Genomic DNA, 21,909 nt, shown 5'->3' on the forward strand with positions numbered 1-21,909 from the left:
GTGACAGCTGCCCCCCTATTCCCAACTCATTCGAGTTATGCCCTACATCTGGAGAAGACAAAATAACTCAAATTTGGCCCTCACCACAAATGTCTATACTAAAATTTGTACATATTGTACTTTCTACATAATCTCCATCTAAGAAGCCCACAGAAAACCTACAGAAACGTTATAATGTGTCAACACTTCTTGGCCTCATAAACATTTTCTTCTAGGCAGCACAAAAAACGTTATAGTCACTCTTTCCAAAAGCGAACGTTCAAATGAAATTTCCAAATCAAGATCCCTTTATTTTAAGTACATATGTGTCCTAAAAGCCAGAGGAGCCCACAGCCCTGGCTTCAGTCCTATAACGGTGGAACCTACCTCAGGAAACTCCCCTTCCTCCCTGGCCCTGGTGCCCATGGCCCAGATTTGCCTTGGAAAACAAAAGAAGAGCATTTGCTTTCACACAGTACACATTCAGTCAAGCTTCACCTCCTGAAGTAGATAGTCCCAGCTTCTGGAACTCACTTCTGTAAATGTTGCTAGAGAGACCTCATGATGGCCCAAGGCTAAGAAGCACAGATAAGAGGAATGAAGCAACTGGGATGGGGTTAACATACATTTCTCTCTATAGATAACAAGAAGTAATTCAATGTAATGAAATGCTCTATTTTACAGAAGGACTCTCCCAGACACACACACACACAGACAGACTCACAGAAACACATGAAAACACATACACACCTTTACTAAATGAAGCCTGGAGACAATTGTTTCCAAAAATAATAAAAATCTCTACTATCTTCTACATTCTAATTTGACATGAGACAAGTATACATTTTATTCCCAATTTTTAAAACAAACTTCTAGGAATGTGCTGTTTTCTTTATTGCATGAATGTGACAATAAAGTTGAAAGAGGTGCCCTAACCAGTTTTGCTCAGTGGATAGAGCATCAGCCTGCAGACTGAAGGATCCCAGGTTCGATTCCAGTCAAGGACATATGACCAGGTTGCAGGCTTGATCCCCAATAGAGGGTGTGCAGGAGGCAGCCAAATAATGATTCTCTCTCATCATTGGTGTTTCTCTCTCTCTCCCTTCTGAAGTCAAATATATCTATATCTATATCTATATCTATATCTATATCTATATCTATATCTATATCTATATCTATATCTATCTATATCTATATCTATATCTATTTAAGTTGAAAGAGGAGGCCCAGGCCATGAGTTGGCACATGACAGATATGGATGACATTCTGACAGGTCCTGCTCAAGTCAACCTGAATTTCATTTGGTACTTTCACACTGAGTCATTTTTTTCCTTTCATTGTCTATGATTTACAGATCCACCCACACTAATAAGCATCATTCAGATCCCACAGGAACCATAAAACCATTTCAGACTATCTTACCATTCAAGTTCTAGTCCAAAGCACTCTTGTCTAAAACCTATAAGACAGCCACTCACTGATAGACAGATAGATATCAATATCCCTAGCTATCTGTATCTATTAGCTATCTAAAATTGTCCATTGCTTGCTTTGAGTATTATAATCTATCTCAACACTAAGACTATAGACTATTTTTGCTCATCTTTCATATGATGCAGGACAACTCACAGATAATCTCTATGTACATTTCATCTTGTTTCCAAAACTACTGTAAATTTATAGTATATTATATCTAATAAAGAGGTAATATGCAAATTGACCATCACTCCAACACACAAGATGGCTTGCAGGGGAGGGCAGTTGGGGGGGGGGGGGCAGCCCTGCAGGGGAGGGCAATTAGTGGTGACCAGGCTGGAAAGGAAGGGATGTTAGGGGTGACTGGGCCAGCAGGGGAGGGAAGTTAGGGGTGACCAGGCCGGCAAGGGAGGGCAGTTAGGGGCAATCGGGCCAGTAGAGGAGCAGTTAGGCATCGATCAGGCTGGCAGGGGAGTGGTTAAGGGGAGATCAGGCTGGTAGGCAGAAGCAGTTAGGGGCAATCAGGCAGGCAGGCAGGCGAATGGTTGGGAGCCAGGGGTCTCAGATTAGAGAGGGTGCAGGCTGGGCTGAGGGACACCCCCCCCCCCGGCCCCATGCACAAATTTTGTGCTCCAGGCCTCTAATTATATAACAACAAAGTGTTCCACAAAATACATACCTTTTTGTTGAAATAATCTCAGTATACCCCTCTATACTTTAGGGGTATTTACTTTTCCAAGAGCAACACTAAAGTGTTGTCAATGGCAGAAATACAGACATGAAAATATAATTGGGGCTCTCTGTGAGGAAAAAGATAAACTCCTCAGACTACACAAGCAAAGTCTATCAAGAGAAAAAAATAATTAATAGAAACAGTATATGAGCTCAGAATATCAAGATAATGTAAAATACTTAAATGAGTGAGGTCCAGTGAAAATCATCCCAGAGCAGAGGAAAAGCTGGCAGAAGAAATACCAGAACAGTTACAATTATTTCTGAGAACTCATGCAGGACAGGTAAGGCAAGGCAAACAGGATGCTCAGTTTATTCAGATGAGGGTTGGGCAGGGGAACAATGGTGAATGCAAGATACAATTGAGAAATCCTATGTCCCCACCTAGCAAATCCCCCCTCCAATTAATAAATGGATATGAAGGGATTTTTTAAATCACCTAAAGAGATATAAAACATGTTTAATTTAATGAAAAATAGTCATCTACATGTCATTAAATAATCTCAATGATAAAGTTTTTGCACTTATTTCTTTTATTACTGCTAATGTTGTTTAATAGTCCTTAAGAAGTGACTAATGGCAGATCAAGGATGATAATAATTAGTAGCATGTGACATTTATATAGTACTATGAAAACATATTAAGAAAAAGATAATATCAGGACTGGCATGCAGATGTAAAAAAATAAATATATGTTAAAGTTTTGAATTTTCTCTTATGAAGAAACCAGGAAGATATTACAACCAGCTCACAGAAAAAGTTGAAACACACACACACACACACACACACACACACACACACACACACACACAATTTATATGGAATAAAGGAATTTAATTGCAAATGAATGCAAAATTTTGTTTTTCCACAAAGGAGAGTGAAGGTGAATAGAAACTCTATGGAAAAGACATCTTTTGCCTACATATTAGTTACAATTAGCAAACAGATGCAAGAGAGTTCAATATAATGAACAGGGCTAAAATCAGACAGTTCATAGAAGTGTTCTGCAGACAATGGATAGTTTCCCATTATAATACAAACTAGAGGCCCGATGCACGAAATTCATGGAAGAGTAGGCTTTCCTTCCCCCGGCTGCCAGCACCAGCTTCCCTCTGGCACCTGGGACCCGGGCTTCATCCAGAAGGTCATCTGGTCTAATTAGCATATTATGCTTTTATTATCATAGATTTACATTATAATATTTTTATACAGTTTCTTTTGATTTGATAAAATATAATTTCAAACATTTTTCTTGATTACAAAATAAGACTGGCCTCATTAGAGTTTGCCTGATTATTGACATAGGTGCATCAAGAGTACTAACTTACCACATAGATTTTTATATATTTGTTTTACTTGAAATTTGCATAAGGAATTTCATAATGGGTTTTTAATAGCCTCTTTAGGCTAGAAAGCCAAACCGAGAAACTCTACTGGATTTTGCCTATAGTATAAATTGGAGAAATTCCTTACTTTGCAAGGCCCTATAATATTCTAAGCTTCCTGGACTAGCCTAAAAATTACATTTATTACTCACTGTTTGTTGTTGTTGTTAATCCTCACTGGAAGATATCTTTCCATTGACTTGTAGAGAGAGTGGAAGGAAGGGGGAGAGAAAGAGAAACATCCATGTGAGAGAGATACATTCATTGGTTGCCTCCTAAACTTGCCCTGACCAGAGCTGGGAATCATGCCTGCAGCTGAGGTATGTGTCTATGGGCCAGCGGCCTAAGCACTTAGCAAACCAGCTATGGCTCTTACTCACTTTTGTGACTTAGAACCCTAAAAGCCAGGTACCAGGCCAGTTTTTCCAACGGGGCTTTGTAACCATTGATGAAAAGGCAAGCTTAGTTACCTTAAATTGGATGTTTTTTAGCTGATTAAATGAGTATCATTGTCAAATATGACATTCCAGAAAAAGACTTGGTCATATAAACCAATGTTTCCAATTATGTTCTGCGAAAGGATAGTAAATGCTATGGAGTCTATGCAAATAACGATATTGACATGAATATAAGAATACTCAATAAAAGGTTCCAGTCATGCATGGAAACAATGATTAAGAAAACATTGTTATCTAATATAATAAGGCAAAACAGCACCAGGACCCTGATAGATAGAAACGTGTCTGGGAGAGTGCTGGGGTCCAACCCCAGCAGGTCCAGGGGTCCCCAAATGTGTGGACAGAGTCGGCGAAGAAGGAATGACACGGAGACAGCGTTCAGTTGATCAGTAGCCTAGCCAGGATCTCTAGACAAGTTCTGATCAGGATCTCCAGCGAAGTTCTGGTTAGGATCTCCAGCCAGGTTCTGTGTCCATGTTCTCTTGCTAGGTTCTCCAGCCAGGTTCTGTAGCCATGTTCCCTCACTAGGTTCTCCAGCCAGGTTCTGTCCAGGTTCTCCAGCCAGGTTCAGTCACCAGGTTCTAGTCAGGTTCTCTTGCCATGTTCTATCCAGGTTCTGTAGCCAGGTTCTGTCTCTAGGTTATTCAGCCAGGTTCTCTCGCTAGGTTCTGTCTCTAGGTTCTGTTGCCAGTTTCTGTCCAGGATCTTTTGCCATGTTCTCTCCAGCAAAGTTCTTCTGTCTCTAGATTCTGTGTAGGTTCTGTCTTCTAAGTTCTGTCTTCTAAGTTCTGTGTCTTGCTGTCTTGTTACATCTGTATTTATACCAGTTGATTCAATCCTATCAATCTCTATTACAAAGGTTAGGGCATTTCTTATCTCCATTCCAGGGAGTAAAGATTATGTAGCTTAAGCATGATTGTTCGTAGTTAAAGTGATTAATTACCCGCCTGGCACTTAGTTAAGAGGTTTTATTCCCTCCCTAACTTCAGGGGAAAATCCCTACCTGGGGAAACAACCTTTCTCAGAGACCTTGGTTAAAACACATAGTGCCAAGAAGGTGAGCAAACATATTAAGAACAGTATGCCATATATGCCAGGTCCCTTGAAACAGCAAGGATGGACTGGCTCCCGGCAGGAAAGCTAAGGCATTGCCATAGGAACTGGAGCCATACAATTTCCTTATATCAATAATATACCCATGAAATTTTAACATAGGAACAGAGGAGCATATTTTCTGATTTGACAATTCCTTTCATAAAATTTATTAATGCTGACATATCAAATAAATCCATTTTACCATCTTTCTTTTATAAGGAGTACAAATCTTTTGTGATTTTTTCAAGAGTCCTTTTGGAAGCTTCAAAGATACTTTTTGGTGCCAAAAGTATAAGAGTTTTGCCCTGACCGGGTGGTTTAGTTGGTTGGAGTATTGTCCCTTACCACAAAAAGTGGCAGGTTTGATTCCCAGTTGAGACACTCATAGGCTGTAGTTTTCATCCATGGTGAGGTCAGGTGCAGGAAGCAGCCAATCAATGTTTCACTCTCTCTCCCTACCTCTCTCTAAAAAAAATCAATGTATTTTTTTTTTAAAGTCTGAGAGTTTCATTTTACTTTACTTTATTTCATTTTACATCTAGGATTCAATTTTAGAAAGGCCAAAAATAATTTTAAAACTGTTGTCATGATATTTAAACACATTAAAATGGAAATAATACTTGTTTACTCACTTGAAACTAACAACAATAAAACCTTTTAAATAAACATAAAGTGTAACATGATTGTAAATAACCTTAGCTCTTTCATTAGTGAGGAGCCTTTGTTGTTATTGTTTTTTCTTAATAATCAAGGTCGTAATAAAGTGACCACAAAGCACAGAAAATTATTCTGGTAAAAACATATAATCTGTGCAGATGACACAGAATTATGTACACAGGTCAAGGCAATACACAGTAAATGAAGAAAGCAAGCCCATCAAAATTGAGAAAACTTTGCTAAGATTTTATATTTCATAGCATTTTACATTCATTATTTGCACATAGTACACCCGAAAGAGAATAAAACTCCCTATCCATGAACCTTCTATAACTTTCTCTAATTATTCAGGTTTTTGTTCCTCACCACCCTCTTGTGATTCCGGAGCAATCACTTTACTTTGGAACAGAACTATGTATTCTCTTTTTCCCTTACTAAATAAGAACACATCATGTCACCCTGTATTCAAAGTTGTACCTTTCTGCCACTACCACTCCTAGGACACTCTCATTTACTTATAGTAACTGGAACTTCAAACTAAAGTAACTTTTATTTCACTGAGAAAAATGGAATGCAATGACTACAAACTGACAGACACTGGCTTTCTACAGATACACACAACCCTTAGAGTGCAACTTCTCAAAGTGACAACCACAAACATGATCCTAACAGCTACAAAGATATAGCCTTTGGGTAGCATATAAATAAGAAGCAAAAGCACATAAACTAAAATTAATGCTTAGTAATCAGTGTTTCAATGCTCTGTCTAACTTAGAAATGGTCTAAGTATCCAATGAATGTGCATTAATTGACTTGATTAAATATCAGTCCAAGGATTTAAGTCACCTAAAGATCTTAGAAATTTTCTTCAAGCTGACAACTACAAAGCACAATAACTGTGTGAATAAAATTAATCTTAATACAGATTCAAAACACAGATTTACATTTTTCATAATCTTGAACATTAAGGAGAAGTAATGCTAGCTTATTTAATCAGTAACTTGTATTAGTTTAGGAAACATACCCACAGAGAAGAAAAATGTGTATTTTTATTATATTTAATACTGATAAATCAGAGAACACATAGCTGTTTATATTAAACCAAAATATTTAAGTAGTCTCATTTGCCAAACTCATCTAAATTATGTTCTCTCGAATTCTTAAGATATTTATAAATCGTGTTTTTTTTAAAAAAAAAATACATTTTTTTGCCCATTTAAAATATTAAAGTTCAATTTCCTTATTTTCTGGACGTTTGAGGAACATTCAGTTTATATAAGTGCTTATTTATCTCTATAAGCCAGTCAAAACAAGTTCCTTTAAAAGGCTTTATAGCCTTATTTATCAATATCATCTAAAAGTAGGAAACCATTTTCATCTATACAATCGTGGGTAAAAGTCTGAGATATAGACACTAAGACATACAGACAAATATATAAGGTTTAACTCTAAAAGTTATCCAAGGGTGAAGAGTATATAAATTATCAAATTCATACTTCATTTGAGCTTAAAACAGACAGGGAGATTTGTAAACCAGATTCTCTGTCTCTCATCTAACAAAGACTAAAAATCATCAAGTGGTCAGATGATGAAATTCAACTCCTACAAAAAATGATTAATAAACCAGAGTCTCTGTTGTCTCTCACCCAGCAGAAAGTAGATTTTTATAAACAATTAATACTTGTACAGAGATCATCAAATAATCACACTATAAAACTAAATTCTCAACATTAAAAAGTAAATCACAAAATTAGTAAAGAGTAAAATTAACATTAGAGAAATGTAAAGCCATTAAAGTTCTATTACCTCTTTGTAGTCATGTCTGGGTCCTGAACCACCCACAATATGGTCTTCTCTGGTGAGGAAGATTACCTGGCTCTGGTAGGTGAATCCATTAGTCACCTTGGTGGAAAATTTCTGATATTGTTAAAAAATAATTTTCAGAATAAGGCAAAATTATCTTCCACAGATATAAAAAACATGTGTTAAAGTTTTGATATTTCTCATATGCAGGAATAGACAGATGGTATAACCTGTTTAAAGGAAAATTTAAAAAAGCAAATATTTTCACTGAATAGCAAATAGTGTTTTCTGTTGTGGAGAGAGAAGTCATTGGAAACTCTACTGGACAAGATAGTTTGCGTGTTTATCAGTTACCTACAATTTACAAAGAGGTGTAAAATAGTTAAAAAATAACAAACAGGAAGAGAACAGTGATCTGAAGATGTAATATAGACATTGCACAGCTTTGCATCGAAGTACAAGCTCATGTTCATTATTCTGTGAGATTTTCAGCTATTCAGTGAGGTCTGAGCAACAGCAATTATCATCCCCATTTTATAAATGATGGGGCAGAATAACTAGGGTAAGATCTCCTAAGTATCAGGAAAACAATTCAATCCAGGTTTTCAAACATAGGGACTGATACTTTTTGTCTCTGTGTACTAGGTAAAAATCTGCACTAAGCACCTTGGAGGATATGAGAGGTGAGACCTCCAGATTGCAGAGCTTTGCAAGTTTAAATAATGAAGATATACAAACTTGCAAGAGAAAATATAACATAAACGAGTATCAAATGGCAATGTTAAAGGACTCAGGGAAAGATGCGATTGATTAAAATCCAAATTCACCTTTTATCTAGGCACTATAATTCAGGATGGAGTCTTTGACTTATTTAATACATTTATTTGGATAACAGAAATAACAAACAAACAAACAAAAACTACACCATGCCTTCTTACATTCACCATCTTTCTTTTGATATTAGCCTATTTTTTGTTTTCAGCACTAGAATTTATCTAGTTATAAGAGGAGAATTTGACTGCAAAAGCCCGGAAATACGGGGTAGTCATGACTACATGTTCAGTTATTTCCATGAACAGCAGCAAACCTTCAGTCTGTCTGACAGCAACATCTTCAGTTTGCCCTTAAGTTGGTTCTTCCTATACCAGGTCACATGGTAATTGAGGCTGTTTGACCCAGAGGTCATTGAAACTGGCATCAACCAGGAAACATTCCTTGAAGAGGAAGAAACTCTAATCTAGAGAAAGACTTTAAAACAGAGATTGTGCTAGATGGTAAGGTCAACTTGAATTGTCAATGAGCTGGCCTTTCTCTAGCTGCCCTTCTCTAAAAATAAAATCTATGTTTCTTTGTTCTATAAGCAAAACTGGTTTCCATGCTTCTTTTAGAATTTTGTGTTCAGGTATTCAGGGGTTATCATCACAAAGATGTAAAACAAAGGATGTAAAGGGAGAATTGAAAATTACATTTTTTAAAAAAGGCTCCAGTAAAGAGAATACCCTTAGTGTAAACTGGCATGAGAGTGAGTGGGAAGGTGGTACAGCAAATAAACGTGAACTTGTCCAAGATCCACTGAGCTCTGATATACTGAGAAGAGTACTTAGTTCCTCTTTTTACATTGCTCATCTTGAATTCTTTTGTCTTCCTCCATCTACTGCAGCCTTTCTTTCTCTGGTTTCAACAAGGCTGTCAATAGCTCCCTGGGCTATAAGCTTCCTTGTTTCAAGTTCAGAAAAATTGTGAAGTTTACTCTGTTAGAAGCAGCTTAGAGCATGAGCAAGTCTAGGCATCGTTCATCAAAACCATTGTTATATCTTGATGCATTATACCAATAATGGCAAACTCTGGAGTTGGTAGTAGGGCAAATCCCATCCAAACTTCCAGGACAAAAATAAAATAAGGATGGTTTTCCAGAGGAAATTCTGGTCCTAGATCCTGAGGAGAGAAACGTTGGATGTGGGGCAGATAAGCACCATCCACACCCTCTAAGTTGATGGTAGAAAGCCCAGGAAGAATAGGATACTCTCTCTCAGCACCAGGAGCCATGTGCACTGGCCCTGTTGCTATTATTGCTTAGGAGCCTATGAAAAATCTCTCATCCACTCTGTTTTCTCATCTGTCAAATGGAGGTAATGTTTACCTCATCTCGGAAGGGAATACATAATTTACAATGTTTTCATAAGGTTTCTATTTCTATGCTAATTATTTATTCTGGTCAAGATATGATTTATTTCTTCCTTCAGCTCTCTCGGTTTAAGTAGAAAGACTATGGCTTGTATTAGCATTGCCAGATTCAGCAAATAAAAATAAAATTAAATATTTTGCTTGTCAATTCTACTTGTATACATGACTCTCTTAAAATATATCAGAGGAGATTGGAGTGGCCTGGAATGACCCTGCCACCTGAGATAGAGTCTCCAGCCTTCCTGATTCTTCTGCCAATACCATCCTGACTTTACTCTTGGATGTCTTTCTGACATTCAGCAGGACTCCAGGGTGGGCTCAGGCTTTGGTCATTTTAATCACTTATTCAAATAACATTTATTACATTCTTACAATCCGCTGGGCACTTTTTGACTAGAGAGCTCTTAGTGATTCCTTAAAAGACATTCTTTTCAATCTTCTCAAATAGAGAAGTCATTGCCTGTATAGGTTGCCATGATGCACATTCTCTTTTTGTTTGCTTGTGCATTAACTCTGAGTGTCCCAATGATACTTTAAAATGAATCCCATGGATCAGCAGATGACTCTGATGGCTAACACGAAGAAGTGGAACTGACCACTGACTTACCCTGTAGCTCTGTGTGATGACCCTTTGGGGGAAGATGAGTGATTCTGTACTTTTCAAAGTTACTTTGCTCACTGTGGGGGAAGCATACCAGTAAGCTGCAGTGCATCAGTTGGAGAATCCGCTGATTGAACCTTATTTACAAGCAAGCTGCCTCTTTAAGATGGTGCCAGTGACTCACACTATTAAGAAGAGAACATAGTGTAAGGACCTGAAGTTGCATCAGGGAAAATGTTAGTTAAATATTAGAAAGAGTTCTGCAAAGCTCAGCTCTGATAGGCCAGAAAAGGAGTTGCCAAAGCAAGCAGTGCAGAGAGTCAGCCATGAGTCTACATCAGTGGTTCTCAACCTTTTTTTTTTTTTTTTTTTTAATCTCAGGGCACAAATAAACTAATTACTAAAATTCTGTGCCACACTAAAAAAGAGGCTTGTTTTTTCCAATCTGACAAAAGATAGGTATAATTTTAAAGGTATAATTTTGATTCATTCACACTGGACATCTATTGTTATGTTGGCTGTTGTCATTTTTTTGTTTTGTTTTTGTTTTTGTTTCACAATCTAAGGAAAGAGGTCAGTTCCCTGACTGAATAGTCAGGTATTTCATGTTTTAAAAATTCCTGTGACACACCAGATGAACCTCTCTGTAGTTGCCTGATGCTTAAATCTGGTCTACCATTACCAGTCTTGGGGATTGCCAGTGTCAAAGACTGGCCTTTTCAGACCAAGACAAGATAATATATAAACTTCAAAGACTTTGGAATACCAACTCATACATATGTGAAGATGGTCCTATCATTCAAACCCCAGCCAAATGCTATATATTTCTGGGTTTTCTTTTCCTTAAACAATTGTCCAGCAATGAATCCAAAACTATATCTACATAGGACATCTTCACCATTCTGCTGGGATTATCCTTCACTTACAACTAGTCATTGGAGCAGAAAAATATGAAACTAGATAGAATTTTAAAAAGCATCTAGTTCAAGACTCTTTTTTTTTAAGTTGAAGAAACTTGGGCCCAAAGAAAAAAAGTGTTTTTCAGAAAGTCACACAAATGTGAACATAGTATTCCTATATTTTATTTATACTAAATTGCTTCCAAATTAGATTATTTTCACATGGAAAGTATGTTAATACTAGAGGCCCGGTGCACAAATTTGTGCACCAGTGGTGTCCCTCAGCCTGGCCTGCGGAATCGGGCCAAAACTGACTCTCCAACATCTCCCAAGGGGTCCCAGATTGGGAGAGGGCACAGGCCAGGCCAGGGGACCCCACCAGTGCATGATTGGGGCCAGAGAGGGACATGGGAAGTTGGCCATCTGGGGAGAGGCCATGGAAGGGTTCCAAAGTGTTTCCAGCCCACCACACTCAGTGTTGATTGGCCGGACCCCAGCAGCAAGCTAACATACCCGTCAGAGTGTTTGCCCTCTGGTGGTCAGTGCACATCATAGTGAGCAGTTGAGTGGCCTTAACATATCATTAGCATATTACGCTTTGATTGGTTGAACGGCTGGCTGACCTCACAACCGAACACTTAGCATATCAGATTTTTATTATATAGGATATTGACCTTTTAATAAAAATCTGTGGATAAATATGCAATTGTGAATACATTATTTAAATTTAGCCAGAAAAGAAAAATACAGTATGCAATGCATTTTTAAAAGTTACCCAGCATAGTTTTGGGTGTGTGTGATAAAGAGAGGGGGACATGTCACTTCCTATTTGTGTATAGATAAAATCTTAATAGCAGGTATCAATTTTTAGCATGTATCAGAGTTCCTTTGATTAAAACAGATAACTGGGACTAACTCACTGAATTTGTGGGGCCCTGGAATTTTCATTTTTCACAAGTTTCCAACTGATGCTGATGTTACTCCTTTGAACATCACACTTGGAGAAAAAGTCATTTATAATATAAAATATAAATTCTAACTCATGAGTGAGACTATTTTGATTCTAGTTCTTGCTCAGATAATATTCAGGCATGTGATTTCAAGAAAAGGAATTGGATTCTTTGACCTGTATTTTCAATGTGAGGAGAAAAATATTAACTTGATTCAGTCATTATACTAGGGAAGAGGTTTTCCAATAGTGAGGGTATTGAGATACTTCAAACATAGTCCATGTGTAGATTTGAGTGCTCTATGAATCTGCCCTTAAACAGTGAGTGAGGGGAGAGGAAGGATCAATATGCTGCTTCCTGGCACCTGGGTTGGGATAATTGAGAAGCCTGTTATAACCTGGCTCTCAGAGTTACCCAGTGTGATGGAACTCGACTTGCCACAGGGGTAACTGGTTCAATTATACATGTGTGATTGACTTCCATTCTTTTTCTGCTCCCTGCTCCCTACTGAAATCACCTTCAACATGAACTGCTTTCATTTAAATTTTTGTTTTAATATCTTATTCTGGAGAACAAAAAACAGGACATTGTTATTTTATTTGTGTGTTATTTTAAGATTTTTTATATCAAGAGTAGCAATTCCCTTTTATTCCTTCTCTTGCTCGGTGTTAATTTAACCTATCGATTTACTGACAATTAAAGGTATTTGTCAGCAGTTTTGTGGTTTTAATGTAGTTTTGATCAATGGTATTTAAAGTTATATGATTTGCCCTGGCCTTTGTGGCTCAGTGGCAGAGAGTCAGCCCAAGCACCAAAGGGTCTCTGGTTTGATTCCCAGTCAAGGGCACATACCTGAGTTGCAGGTTCACTCCCCATCCCCAGTCAGGGTGCATGTGTGTCTCTCTCACATTGATGTGTCTCTCTCTTTCCATCCCCCCTCCCTCCCGCCCTTCCACTTTCACTGAAAAGCAAAGAAAAAAATATCCTCAGGTGAGGGTTAAAAAAAATTTATAAGATTCCTTGAAAAAAATTGTTATTATTTACTTTTTAAACCCTCATATTTGATTATTAACAAGATGTAAGCAGGACAGTGATATGGTCACTGGAGATAATCTAATTCCATAAAAATTTTCAATACATGTTTGATCTTTAATCATAAAATGTTTATGTGCAGTGCACGCGATTGGGGGACTTTATGTTTGGGTTGCTTTATCTCTTTTTAAACTCAAACCATAATAAACACACATTTATAATTAGAGCTGGAAAGGAACCTAGATTTATTTTTAATGAAGCCATTTCTCTATATATGAGCAAAACATGATCTTGGGATGAAATAAACTGCTGGAGAGGGCATATTTGAGATATAACTAGGAAGAGAAGTTTGGTGTCCAAATATTTAGGGCATTGTTCTCATTGAACTTCTAGAGCAGTGGTTCTCAACCTTGGCTGCACATTAGAATCACCTGGGAATCTTTTTAAAATCCTGATTTCTGGGCCTCATCTTCTGGAAATTCTGTTTCTTTGTTACTAATGTTGTGGCCCCACCTCATAACAAAGAAACAGAATTTCCGGAGGATGAGGCCCAGAAATCAGGATTTTAAAAAGATTCCTAGGTGATTCTAATGTGCAGCCAAGGTTGAGAACCACTGTTCTAGAGGGTACACAAAATACCTCTGAATTTAATTCTAATAGCCAGAACACTTAAAATGAGTAAGCCATCTTCTATAAACCATATTGTAAACATCTAAAATTTCTTAAACTTATATAATACTATAGGACTCATTGCCCAAATATAGCCACTTGAGTATATGTTGGTAGTGTTATGACTTCTGGGATGAGCTTACTGCAAATTGCAGGAAAAATAGACCAGAATAACGAAGTGGTTGATTGAGATGTTAAGAGGGAGACTGTAATTACAGGTGATAGTAGCCCAGAGCTACGAAGCATCATGTCGTGAAGAAGAAGAGGAAAAATAAAGAAAGGCATGACAAGCTATACTTAATAGTTAAGAGAAACTTGGATACATTTAATAGTTCAAGAATAGTCAAGAGGTTTCTTCGTTCATAACCCACTTTATGATTGTGATGTTAATATTATGCTTTAGACCTTACCTCATTAAAACCTTTATTCAGAAATATATGAGATGAATTGATAAAATTTGATATCCTCTTTTTAAAATATATATACATAAATATTTTATTGATTTCAGAGAGGTAGAGAGAGATAGAAACATCAGTGATGAGAGAGAATCATTGATCAGTTGCCTCCTGCATGCCCCTAACTGGGTATGGAGTCCTCAATCTAGGTATGTGCCCTGACTGGGAATCGAACCGTGAATTCCTGGTTCACAGGTCAATGCTTAACCACTGAGCAACACTGCCCAGGTTAATATCCTCTTTTATGGAGAATACCACAAAAATTTTCCAAAATTGTTAAAATAATTTATCTTGAAGCAATAAACACACATTCTATAAAAATAAGAAAATCTTTCCAACCATCCATTAACCAAAAAGTGAAGAGAACATAAAATGGTAGCACTTCTAATATAGGTTCAATATAGATTCCAATGTGAGCTAAGTAGATGTAGAAAAACAACTATGGATGTTGATTTTTATTAGAGTAAAATTTACACACAGCAAACTGTCAGATCTTAAGTGTACTGTCTGAAAAATGTGTATCAAGTGTTAGAGCATTTCTAACACCCACCATGCTCTCTTATTATTTTTCCCAGTCAACCCCTTCACCACAGAAGCAGCCACTGCCCTGATTTCTATCACCATAGGCTAGTTTTGCTTACTCTAGAAAGCATATAAATGGAACATACATTATTTATTCTTTTGTAAAGAGTATTATTTACTCCAATTTCTTTGACTCAGAAAAATATTTTTGTGTGTATGCTATTGAATATATCAGTAGTCAGTTTGTTGCGTGTTGTTCCATTGTAGGAATATATCAAGATTTTTAAAATCTATTCTCCTATATATACGCATATGTGTTTGTTTGTTTTTTGTTTTATGCTATTATGTATACAGCTGCTATGAACATTCTTATACAAGGATTGTATGAACCTATGTTTTAATGTTTATTGGATGACATCTAGGAATGGATTAAATAGACAAATAATAAATTATATACACAAATCTTATGTATCCTATAAAACAGAAATTGTGAAAATATACCTGACTTTTCTAAAACTTTAACTATGAATGATTGTTTATCTCATACTTTAGTATAATGTCTGCACTCATATTGCTTCTTCCATCAGATATTAAATATATGTATTTAAATATTGGTATACTAGAGGCCCAGTGCATGAATTTGTGTATGGGTGGGGTCTGGCCAGCCCAGCCCCAATCAGGCAGATTGGGGTCAGGCCTGTTGGGAGGAGGAGACAGTGGGAGGTTGGCCAGCTGGCCTCACCCCCTGATCGGGCTGGTTTGCTGCCAGCAGTGGGAATCATAGCGACCCGGTCATTCTGGTCATTATGGCATTCCGGTCATTATGGCATTTTGGTCACTGACTTTTTATATATATAGCAATAGTCATCAATTTAAAGTCATTTATCACATAGCTTATTTATTTACTTTTAAAATATATTTTTATTGATTTCAGAGCAGAAGGGAGAGGTAAAGAGAGATAGAAACATCAACAATGAGAGAATCATTGATTAACTGCCTCTATATGCCCCACACTGGGGATTGAGCCTGAAACCCAGGCATGTGCCCTGACCAGGAATTAAACTGTAACCTCCTGGTTTTTAGGTCAATGTTCAACCACTGAGCCATGTGGACCGGGCCATGTAGCTTTTTTAAATAACCGACTTAACAAAAACTTGGGTGACTTGCTCATTACATTCTGTCGATGATAACACAGAATAAAATGTGCTCCAATATTATTTGTAGTTAAATTTAATATCAAAATCCATATAGCCCAGGATTCTGAAACTATTAACAAGGAACAAATTAAGCACACTAACTTACCAATACCCTACAAGTTTCTGCCTCTCCCCATAATCTATTAGGCATTTATCATATATAAATACAAGCACCTCCAATTAGATTGTATAAGTTGCCCCACCAATGGCCTTTCTGTTACTCATTTCGAAGTCCTTCAGCATGCATTTTCTGTTGGGAACTGGGCTGTCTTCATTGAGCCCTCCTGGAGCCCTAGCATTTCTGTCTTCTCTACCTTGCTCATCTCTTTCCCTCCTGGGAGTAGCTTTCTGCCTCACTTCATTTAACCTTTTCACCATTCTCCATTCAAAACTGCTCTGGTTGCTTTATTTGTGAGGCTGATTTTAACTACTTGAAGAAGCCTCTTTAGAACCGTAGTGGCTCCAATAAAATAATGTCACATCCATTGACAGTTATTTAAAACTCTTTCACACATTTTTATTCTTGTTTTGTTTGTTTGGCTCAACCTACCTATTGTAAGTCTCCAAACATACATTCATATAACCACTGAATATAGTGCTACTAGTAAATTCATATCACAGCTGATTGATGAATATCCTTCTTCATTAAAGTCATAGGTGCGCTAGCCTCTAGGTGAAATAATGCTTGCCTCCAATTAAATTATTTCATATTTCAAAAGTTCTCTCAATTGTATCATTCTAGAATAAACTAGAAAATGAAAATCCCTTTCTCTGGTGTCTCTATATTCATAGCTGTGTTTTATTTTTTTGTTGTTGTTGTTTTGCTTTTTTTTAAAAAAAAAATCTGGCTATGTTAGTCTTTGCCTTCATATACATAATTCTGAACTTTAAAAAATATATCCTTTAGTTGGTGAGACTCTTATACCCTAATTTTCATTATGATTGACATTCCTTTCTATTCTGTACCTTTCTTCTAATAGTGTGACTCTCTTTTAGGTTGATGATAAAAACCAATGTTTGATAGAAAGTATACCTGGTTAGAGATCAGGAAAGTTGGGTCTCATTTTTATTTGGCCACCAGTGTCACTTCTCAGATTTTTACTTTCTTCATCTATATCTACTGAAATTTTAGCACTTAATTCCTACTTTTCCCAATATTATAATTTTCTGACTAAAAACATATGAATAATATGTAAAGACAGTTATAGCAAATGAAGTTATCAATGGAAAATTGAATATAGCATTTTCTTGTAGTTGATGATAGGCATACTGTAAAAGGTGATATATTTTTCAATCATAAAACACCAATCCTAAACTTACTTTGGTTCAGTAACTTCTATTATATAGTGTCTAAAAGAAAAACTAAACATTTTTTTTAAATTCTAAGTTACTTTAAGAATAAGATCTATTAATATGATAGTTATTATTATTGTTATTATTATACAAATAATTCTATAGATATGGGCTATGTGACAAATGACCTGTTGTTAAAGGCAGGTTAGCAAAGCTGTACTTGAGAATCCCCCATAAAAGTAAAGCTCAGGCCCTAACCGGTTTGGCTCAGTGGATAGAGCGTCGGCCTGTGGACTGAAAGGTCCCAGGTTCGATTCCGGTCAAGGGCATGTACCTTGGTTGCAGGCACATCCCCAGTAGGGTGTGTGTAGGAGGCAGCTGATCGATGTTTCTCTCTCATAGATGTTTCTAACTCTCTATCCCTCTCCCTTCCTCTCTGTAAAAATAAATCAATAAAATATGTGTGTTTTTTTTTTTTAAAGTAAAGCTCAGTTTGTCTGAGTATTTTTTCATAAAATATAATGTTCAGAAAGTTTGGGACAATTGATCCTTCATCAAGGGAATAACGTGTCTACTGACACATTTATTTGTTCATATTTTTCTTTGGAATAATATGCAGCTATAGTTGTGTTAAAAATGAGATTCAGGGTTACAAACATATGATTTGCTTTAAATGGTTTTAGGTGAATTCACCCAATTGTCTACCTGGAATTCTGAGGATGTAAAAATTATAAGCAATCATAAGCATGGTTTATTTCCTCTTTTCATTGCCTGTGTCAACAGTCAAATTAATTGTTCACATAAATCAATGCAGAGGAAAAGGAAACTTTATACAGGTTGTTTGGTATAACTCAGACAAAACTCACAATTCATTAACAAAATTTCACTTTTTTGCTGGTAGTGGTTCTACCTCGCTTATATAATCAGGCAGTTATTCGCTCTTTTCCCATTATAAGTGTTAAAGCTCTAGACTGTGGACATCACTCGTGTGCACATTGTGGCAATAAATTATGCAGAAGGAAAATAAACCTGAAAACTTATGACCAGTTTTTTTTTTTCTGGGTGCATTTTAAATTCTGGGTGTTCACTATGAATCTATTTGTTCTGGTCTCTTAGAATAACTCTTACTTTGCTGCATGCAGACATTAAAGAGAGCAAGGTCAGGAGACAAAAATGAGGATCTTTCAACCAATTACCAAATCCTGGGCTTGCACTGAGATGAACCCTCATCAAAAGGGGAAAAAAGAAAAAGAAAAGAAAAAAAATCAACCAAGAAATTATGTATCTCATTAAAATGAATCTGGGTTAATTTACTGGAGTAGTAATCAAGGATTGCATGACCTTATAAGCTTTGCTATACCATTTATAATAAATCTGGGCAGTTAAAAATAGATGAGCTTTAGGACAGATAATATAATGGATGCCCCGTGAAAGTGCATCCTTGTAAGTGAAAGGTCTGCTATGCCATCGCTGATAATCTCCGCTTGAGGCTCAGGCCCAGTGGGCTAGCTTGTTCAGAAGGGACTTTGGTCATGGTGAAGAGTGGTATTGTCCATATTCGTTTTTTATACTGGCTTTAAATGTTGAAGAAGCAGAGAGGCCCAAGATCAGCACCCTCTGGCTCCTTCCCAGCAGTCACCTGTAGTTGGAACTGAATCCATCTACTAGGTGTGGAAAGCAACACAGCTGTTGTTATCCTTCAGATACTTGGTGTCTTTTCAGATATACATACCCTTGGCAGACTGGGCAGTTTCGCCAGCGTTCTTAAAGTGAACACAGATAGTTGAACCTCTTGATTTGCATGACTTTTAGGGATTTTGTTTTCCTAGCACTGAAACCCTGGGCTGGGGGACCTGGTGTGGAGCTCCTACCCCTTGCTCCTCAGAGGGACCTCTGCAGCCTAGATATCTCTCCCAGTTTTTTTGTTTGTTTGTTTTTTCTTCTTTTATATATTTTTATTGATTTCAGAGAGAGATAGGGAGAGGGAGCGATAGAAGCATCAATGATGAGAATCAATCACCGACCAGCTGCCTTCTGCATGCCCCCTCACTGGAAATTGAGCCCACAACCCCAGCATGCACCTCCAACCAGAATCGAACCCTGGACCCGCCAGTCTGCAGGCCTACCTCCATCCCCTGAGCTAAACCGGCCAGGGCCCTCCCAGTTTTTATCCACCTCACCAGGGTGTGGGGCCAGCTCATTCCTCATCTCTGCCCCTCCTACCAGTCTTAATGTGGCTTCTTTCATTTCCAGGTTGTAATGCTTCCATTCATCTCAGTTTCAGGTGGTTCTGAATGCTGGTCGTTCTACAGTTTAGTGTTAATTTTGATGTGGTTGTGGCTCTTAATTCTCAATTGTGGTGTGGCATTTCTACTTCTAAGCATTTCCACTGAGTTTTAAATGTGCTTAATTCTATTTTACAATCCTATTTTGTTTTCTTCAAAACTGCCCTTATATACTTTCATCTGCCCTACAGGTATTTTCAGGTTACTCTTTATTCCTTTAAACATAGTAAGCAAGGTCATTACCTAATCTGTTTTAGACATTTCCTCTGTCTGAAGTATGAGTCAGTATCTTTCTGCTCTCTGACTTTTTTACTTCTTACTCATTGTTCTTTGAATAATGTGTTATTTTTAACTGCCTGCTGGACACCTTCTTTAATGAGTTTTGATGTCATTAATTTGTTTCCAGACCATTTAATTGTTTTTCAAAAGGAATTTATTTTGAATAATCTAGTTCAGTCTACTAGTCAGAGAAGTCTTATCTATGTTCTCTTTTGAAATGTACTTGTACATTTAAGCCAAGAAGGAAAAAAGAAGTAATAAATGTAGAAATATTGTATTTTATTGTATGATTTCATTTTAATTATTTTACAGAATGTTAAAACCAACTAAATATCCAAATATTGATGAAAACATACTATAAAGCATTATGTAGCAACTGACTGAGATTTATAAGCATTCTTAATGATGTAGGGAATTATTCATGAGATAATATTTGGTTTTAAGTCATAGCATATAAAATTGTTTAAAGAGTATGGTCTAAATTTTGCATAATACATAGAGACATCGGCTTTGAGTGAGGGAGAAAGATATAGAATGTTGATTTTTCTCCAAATTGGGGAAATTTCCAAATTTTCCACTAAGATTATACATATTACTTAAAAAAGAGGAATTTCTAATAAATAGAATAAAACCAAATGAAACTATATATGTGCTTATTTCCTCTGGCTTCACCTAGCAAGGGCTACACTTTCCTTTCTAATGTTTGCCTAACAGTCACAATACAGAAGAAAGCAAATGAAAACAACAATAACAACAGCTATTCAGAAACACACACACACAAATACACACACACACACAAAAACAGTTATGAAGTTCTATCTTCCCTTTGTTATCAGCATTATGCTATCTCTCTTCAGCCGTAGCTTATTTTCCCTGCAGTCTTCTTGTACCTTGTGGTTTCCTATATTATTACCTCTACGCTTGGAGTCCTGGAGCCCAGCGTACTTTGCACTGCAACCTTTCCAATGCAAGCGTCCAAGTACTGGCTTCCTGTTTGTATCCTTCCTTTCCATCCATGCAAACACTTTGAAGAATAAGAGCCCATATAAAAGTTTCCTGGGCCACAGAGCTGGCTCCTATCAAGTGTTAGCTTCCTCATTTCACTCTTGGGCAAATATATTGTCAGAATAACCTTTTTTTTTTCTTTTTAGTTACCCATCCTTTATTCATAAAAAAAATCCATGAATAGGTTAAAAATGATCTCTTCAAATTTATTACATCCAGTTCTCCTCAAAAATAAAATTCTAACTAAACCCTAAGGTTTTTTGTTTGTTTGATTGATTTTCCATTATGGAACCCAGAGTGTCACTCAATCTAAGATTCTTACCATTTTACAGAGCCAACAGTTCTTACCCATTGGTTAGAATTAGGTCCAAAAAGAATGCTTTTCTTTGCTTTTGCCATTCACCAAGCAATGAGCCCTGCAGCAGATATCAAGATAAAGAAACAAGACTGTCATTCTAAAATTTTTGGGACAGTGTATACAAGATAGAATACATTATTATTATTATTATTATTATTATTATTACTATTACTATTATTGCTATTATTATATCTGGGAGTCCATTTTTATCATTGTTTTTCACCTTTATAAATGAAGTCAGCTTCCTTAAACTTCACCTCTTCTCCTACTTCCCATAGTGTTTCAACAATTAAATATAAAATCATGGGCTCCTGTGTAGGACAGCCTAATTTCAAAACCATGTTTATATACTATCAGGATCTCAGAGCTGGGATGATTTTTATTTTTCAAGAATATTTTAAATACCTCTCTGAACTTGTCTATATGTGCAACCAGACAGGATTATGCACAAATGTTGTCATTCACATAGTCTTTTCTCATTAATTTAATTGGCCTATAGTTATCTAGGCTCCCACAGGGGAACTAAAGAGCGTAAAACCCTTCACCATTTGTATTTTAAGAGGAGGGAAAAATGCTTTATTTGGAATATTGCAACT

Source organism: Myotis myotis, unplaced genomic scaffold (assembly GCF_014108235.1).
Source record: "Myotis myotis isolate mMyoMyo1 unplaced genomic scaffold, mMyoMyo1.p scaffold_m19_p_9, whole genome shotgun sequence".
In the NCBI taxonomy this organism is placed as follows: Eukaryota; Metazoa; Chordata; class Mammalia; order Chiroptera; family Vespertilionidae; genus Myotis; species Myotis myotis.